The 6,923-nt window shown below is 41.1% G+C and overlaps 1 non-coding gene across 1 annotated transcript; it reads left to right on the top strand.

The window, feature by feature from the left end:
- Window positions 1-3,185: 3,185 nt before the first annotated feature.
- trnar-ucg (transfer RNA arginine (anticodon UCG)) lies at window positions 3,186-3,258 on the top strand. Its single transcript has one exon. It is a non-coding gene; the product is annotated as a tRNA-Arg (tRNA).
- The last annotated feature ends 3,665 nt before the right edge of the window (window positions 3,259-6,923 follow it).

Genomic DNA, 6,923 nt, shown 5'->3' with positions numbered 1-6,923 from the left:
TTCCTCTGATGATGGTTAAAGCTGCAGAAACAGGTTCTCTGACTGTCTGATGAGTCTTTAAAGAGATGACTTGCACTGTGAAATCTGCTTCTGAACGTGCCAGCTGAGGTGTTTCACTCAGGGCTCCAGGCTGCAACCAAAATGTCGCATTTGCCAAAGTAGTGGAAAGTAGTACTTTGGTGTACTGTGGTATTTACACTTGAAAATGAGGTCTTCTTGTGAAAACCAGAGCGCACCTGCACTCGCTGTTTTTTCCGCTCATAGAAAAGAGCGCATGTAAATACAATCACTCGCTTTTATCTTGTATAGATGTGACATTAGAAGGCCCTAGTTTATTCCTTTTAAAGACATTCTTGTGTCTGAGCACAATGCAGCCTGCAATGTGGGGTGTTTAGAGAACATTGGTAAATGGTAGAGTCTATCAACAAGAAAATGTTCAGCATGTCATGTGTTTTGCATGTGACAAGGTGGGAGAGGTGCAACCAAATGAGAAAATTGGTCGCAGCAGTAAAAATAAAAGTTTGTCTGGAGTCCTGTTACTATTTACCAATACAGTGTTACAGTGTCACAGTGAGCTGTACAGTGTAGCCACCATGTAGAAAGTCAGAAAGGAGGATTTTCTTTCTTTTTTCCCCCCGTATTTTATTTATTTATTTTTAATTGCCACATTCTACTTTAATTAACCTCTTAAGACTTACGGACAATTTAGAATCACCAATTAACCTCAACATGTTTCTGGACTGTGGGAGGAATCCAATGAACCCGGAGAGAACCCACGCTGCACGGGGAGAACATGCAAACTCCACGCAGAAAGATCCCGGGTGTCGTCACTGGGACGCGAACCAGCGACCTTCTTGCTGTGAGGCAACGGTGCTGACCACCGATCCACCTTGCAGCCCATTTATATATATATATTTATATGTTTTTATTCTCTAAAAAATGCATATCAGACAAGAGCTCAGGTCTTAAGAGGCTATTAACAGCAAAGCAGATCTGGACAATGTATAGCACTGATAATTATGTAAAAGTTTGCATTATTATTTTTTAAAGTTTCATTTGGTATCGTTTGAATTCATATTAATACCAGTTGAAATGACTGATGCTGCGTCTCTGTATCTAATCCTTTCAGCTATTTCAGCCATTTGTATCAATCTAGAGCTCTGTGTCTATTACTGTTTGTTACTATTGATCCACAAAGCAAAAACTCAGTCCTCAAAAGCAATAATATTAGAACAAGTAAAAATATCTAGTTTTAAAATTATTGCAGCCAGACAAAAAAAAGTTAAAAAGTACTTAAACACATGAAGGAAATATTTAACAGTTATTTTCTCTTTATGGAGGGAAATGTGCTCACATTTCAAACCCAGTGCTGTTGCAGTCAAACACAGTTATTTACCGTGGAATTAACTGAGAAAAATAGCATATATAGCATATAGATTATTGTACTTGTAACTAGAAATACGACTGGCTTCCCTAAAGACAGAGCCGACTCTCAGCGCTGTGGTGAACAGTGAGTCAGCCTTCATTCCTAACAGCCCGATCGTTCAAGTTTCTCATTTTTTCACAACAATCTGAGCATCACCTTGAACACATCTGTCAGCGCTAACACAGACTGCCCAGCAAATACCTGCCTCGCTACTCTGATATTAAAAAAAAGTTGAATAAAACACAACCCGAACATCTGAACCGCAGACGTAATGGAACAAGCATAGAACAGCTCAGGGTGACAGAACATGCAGAACATTTTTTAGCTAACGCCCATAATTGCTACTGCAAACTTTCCTGACACGCCCACTCGGGATGCCGCAGTAGATTTATTCTCTTCTTTATTGAGGACACTGCATGTGTAAATTATTGGAAGAACAATTATTTAACAGCATAACGGCCATTAGTGGTGAAGGTCAAAATGAAATCCGATATATGGCGAGAGAACAAACAACACAGCGCCGGATCAGCCGATATGCACAGTTCTGTCATCGGGACTTTGTTAAGTACTGACTTTGCTCTGTATTGTATTTTGCCTGCAGGAATACACGGTCACTGTGCTGTGGTGTCAAACAAAATAGAATAAGATGCTTGAAATGAGGAATCAAGACTTCGACAAGGCAGTTTTGTACTTGGAAGTGTTGATCAAACAGCTTTAAAATTCTATTTTCAAGTACTATAGTGCCCAGTGGAAATGACTTCCCAGTTACAGGTGGTAATATCATAAAGCTTTTAGAGCCAGACTACACAGGACGCTGTTGGTTTGGAAAATATGGAGCGACTCCAGCCTGATGCGTTGAAGAGATTACATCCATTATGCGTTTCTTTCACTTTGCATGGAAACATTCCTCAATGGGAACAGATCATCTTTATCTTGAGCTTTAAAGAAAAGCTGCATGAATAGAAAGCTGCCTGTCAAAAAGGAATTTTAATCTGGCCATTATGCGGTGTATTCTGGTGTCCAAACGCTTCTTCAATGTCCGTCTGATGACAATGCTGTCCCCCGGCCAGAGTTCTCCTGAGGGACGTCAGACTCCTCCATGAGCATCCTGAATAACTCCTCTCTGTTTCTTTGAAACCACAATTATGACCTCCATTTTTCCCTCTAAATATTCTTTTCAGATCCAATTCCCTGTCCCCCCCGCCCCCCCTCTCTGTCGTACCCTAATGTGGCATCTGTGGGCAATTACCATTAACTTTTCATACAGGGCGAGCCAACAGAGGAAGCTGTTGTATTGGCGCTCACAGCATGGATTTGCTGGCTGCGTAGAGGGTCGGCAGGAAGGAGGGATGGTGGGAAGGATGGATAACTGCTGAGGAGGCCTATTCATGTCTCCAGGCGAGCCCACACTTGACTAGACACTTATTGTGATGGTGACCTTCCTGTCACCATGCAGCTAACACAAAACAGCTTCATATGAGGGTCAGCTGAGCTTCCTGCTTTGTCTCTTGTCCTGACTGTCAACCCTTCACTCCGTCTCTTTCCATGTGTGCCATTGTGTTACTTATCCTGCACTGACAGGTAGCCAGTCAGAACTGGCTGACTTATATTGTATATGATGCCATTGTTTGGCACAATTAGAGACAAGTGATGGATTTTTGGCAAAAGCACTACTTCAACCTTCTAATATATTGTAAATAAATGTTACGTAAAAAACCTGCAGGAAAAGATGATAAAGTGGCGTAAGGATGTCAGAAATGACCACGTGGCCTAATGGATAAGGCGTCTGACTTCGGATCAGAAGATTGAGGGTTCGAGTCCCTTCGTGGTTGGGTTGAATTTATTGTAGAGTCTGAGGCCCTGTTTACACGTAGCAAAAATGGTAACATTGTAGACAAAAGTGTCGTCAGCGTCATGTGTGTGCGACCCATGTTTACAGTTTGGCTACTGTGATAGAATGGATGCTGTTAAAGCAGTACTTGTTTTCACGTTTGTGCAAACGCTTTTGGCCTGTTTGCGTTTACATTCAGAAAGGTTCTATTATGTGGAGGAGCAGAGGAGAGGGATTGGGACCCTCACGGCATTATCGTTGAAGTAACATGAAGTAATTCGTGCCATTCGTTGTTGTGTTTTTTTCCAGGATTCTGGTTGGCGAGTGTGGCTTTATGCTTCTCGTTACACTGCCCCCTATAGGTTGGCGTGCTCATAGCAGCTCTTAACAACATGCTCATGCGGGTTTGTGTAAATGAAGATTTTTTTGAAAATGATCTGGTGTGAATAATGTTATTTTTGAAAACATAGATCCGTTTTTATAAATACCCAGCTATGTGTAGACGTTGCCTAAGTCCCTCCAAGGTGATGACTGCAGTACTTGTGTTTATGGGGGTTGTAGCAGCTCAGTGGTTAAGTCTTTGGGCTCCAGACTAATTGACTAATTTATATTTTTAGCCTGTTTTTTATGGTTAACATGTAAATTAAACAGCTTTTCTGTGGATTTTACTCGCTATTATCTGTAGTTTAACTAAACATGACAAATCTGTAAAATAACAGTAAAGTGTTACAAAAATTACACTGTTCCAAATCCATTTAAATTTTCGTTTATTTATTTTAAAAAAAAATTAATCTACTCTTCTGCGGAGTAGATGATTCCGTTTCAGAATTTTTGGAAAAATGACAGCGCATTAGGAGCAACAAAAGACTTGCTAATTAAACATGTTTTATTGAGCAAACTCGACCCAGAAGGCACTGTACCGATACTGGTCTGAGATGCTGAGCGGTCACAGTCAACAGCGTCCTGGTATCGACATCGACGGTTTCACGGTACAAGGCTCAGGTTTGCCATCAGCAGCACGTTTCTAGAAATACTATATTACCACCGCTGATAGTTGCCTCCAGGTGAGCCTGTGAGAGCAGAACACTGCCTGTTTAAATCCTTGGCGAGACAAATCCATAGTGGGAAAGACGGTGAGAGATGCTTTTCATTCTTCCATCGATACTCTGCCCTTGAGCAAGTTTAGGTGGATCCGCTCAGGCTGCAGCTGATGTGAAACTGCGTGAAGACGTATGATGGGAAAAATGTCTTTTACAGGCTGAGGTGTGGTCAGCTTAAGGGAACAAAGAGGGAATGTTTTGTTGTCCCTCTTGGCTGCAGCAGAAATATGAAGTGAACACAACCTGTGCTGCAGGTGGAGGTACACAAAGTCTACAGCTCAGTGTGAACGTTGGTCCTGGAGGCTCGTCTGTGCTGCAGCAGAGAGAACAGAAGGAAACTAGAATTTATTTGCAAAACATGTGAATATTTAAAAGTGCTGTCTGCTGTCAATAACACCCCGACACACCGTCACCCTCCTCATGGAGCCCACCGACGTCTCCAGCTTTAACATTTAATGCTTCAGTTTGTCCCTCAAACTCATCAATGTTCTACTTTCAAAAGATCAACATTGTCCTTTATAGATGACTAAATTCATTTTAAACTTGTCAGAATTATGAGGCATAAATGTCAGTCCATAAAAACATCAATTAGTCCTCAATTAGCTGGTTCTTAATCTACAGTAACTTTACTTTTACTTTTAAGTGTAAAACGAAAGACAAAAACGTGCAACATATTCAGAGGGGGGCTGCAAGGTGGATCGGTGGTTAGCACTGTCGCCTCGCAGCAAGAAGGTCGCCAGTCGTCCCAGTGAGGAAACCCGGGATCTTTCTGAGTGGAGTTTGCATGTTCTCCCCGTGCAGCGTGGGTTCTCTCTGGGTTCTCCGGCTTCTTCCCATAGTCCAAAAACATGCTGAGGTTAATTGGTGATTCTAAATTGTCTGTAGGTGTGAATGTGAGTGTGCTTGGTTGTCTGTCTCTAAGTGTAGCCTGGTGACCTGTCCAGGGTGTCCCCTGCCTTCACCCTAAGTCAGCTGGGATAGGCTCCAGCCCCCCACGACCCTAGTGAGGATTAAGCGGTGTATAGATAATGGATGGATATTCAGAGGGAACCTAAATCAACCATTAAAGCAAAGAGTGCAATTTCATTTTTTTAAAAAACTGCACAAAGTACGGTTGCCAATATATGATGAACAGGGCTGCTTCTAATGACATTGTCTGTTAATCCATTGATTGTTTTCACAGTTAATTAATCAATTAAACAATTCATTCTTTTGTCAATAAAATGTCAGAAAATGGTTAAAAAATGTCAGAGGGACAGCCCAAGATGACGTCCTCAAGTGTCTTCGTCTGTCGTCAACCTTAAGATTTTCAGTTTACTGACACTGAGGAGAAAAGAAACCTGAAAACATTCAAATATAGGAACTTGATCTCAAATAATTTGAATTATATGTTTCTTAAAAAGTAACTCAAACTGATAAGTCAATAACCAAAATAGTCGGTGATTAATTTAGCAGCTTTTGTTTTGGATAAATAATAGTTTGATGCAGAATTATGGGTGGATTTTTAAAGCAGGGTGTTCAGAACGTTGTTTTCCTGTGACTCAGTGGGTCAGTATGTTCATAAGGATACAGATGTGGTCAACATGTGGACCGTCCTCTCCTGTTGTCTGTTCTGTACATCAAATATTTATTCTATAGCTTTATTTTAAGGGTGATAACAGCCATAATAAATGACTTAGTTTCTCTCCTGTTCACTTTTGATGCGATGGTGGAGTCAGTGAAACATGGTCCTGGTCCATCGTACTTAAGCACATAAGGATTTTAAAAAAGATGTAACCTCAATTATGTAAACCTCATAATTATAAGCTTAGTTTGCCCTGTTTTTACAAAAGTGTTTTGGAGTTCTGCCTTTTTTACTGCTCTTCCTGGATTTTGTTTGGTTTTGGAAGCCAGTTAGTAGTATTTGGCAGCGCAGCCGGATTGGAAGTTTACCGTACTCCTGCTCCGTGAGGTCAATTAAACTCTTTGTAATTACACAGGCAAAACTCCAGCGTTTTATCTATTTGCCTTTCTAACACAAATTACTGTGCCCTCTAAATCCCCTCAGGAAGCTGGAGACTTAATGACACTCGGGCCTGAATTTCTCAAGAGCTGAGAGTAAAGAACAAAATGTGAGATTGGAGCAGCAACATATTCATTTTAATTGCATTCGGTTTTATTCAAGTAAAGGCCAAACTGGAAAAGAAAAAAAAAAAGAAGGGGGACAGGAGGAAAGACAGATTTAGTTTTACACGAAAGAATCAACTGTGAAGTAAAAATAGCTCACGTGTGTGAACTTGTTTTCACCCTTTTATATCACTGTCACTGATGTGGATGAGTGTTCTGGCAGCGATGCTCGATGTTCTTGTGTTGACTGAGCGAGATGATCAGTGGGGGGATGGAAGAAATATGCTGAACCAACAAGGAGGGAAAGAAGCACAAAATATCATGCATGTGAAAGAATCAAGTTCAATACATTTCTCTTTATGCATGTTGGGGGACAGAACTGACTCACCTGTCGGCCACTTTGAAAGTACGAGGTGTGTCAGGAGTGGTGTCACAAAAGATATATTTCAAACCCAAACTA

Source organism: Stegastes partitus, unplaced genomic scaffold (genome assembly GCF_000690725.1).
Source record: "Stegastes partitus isolate 25-593 unplaced genomic scaffold, Stegastes_partitus-1.0.2 Scaffold1947, whole genome shotgun sequence".
Taxonomy (NCBI): domain Eukaryota; kingdom Metazoa; phylum Chordata; class Actinopteri; family Pomacentridae; genus Stegastes; species Stegastes partitus.
The sequence above is the reverse complement of the archived record's forward strand: the minus strand, read 5'-3'. Positions and strand labels throughout refer to the sequence as shown.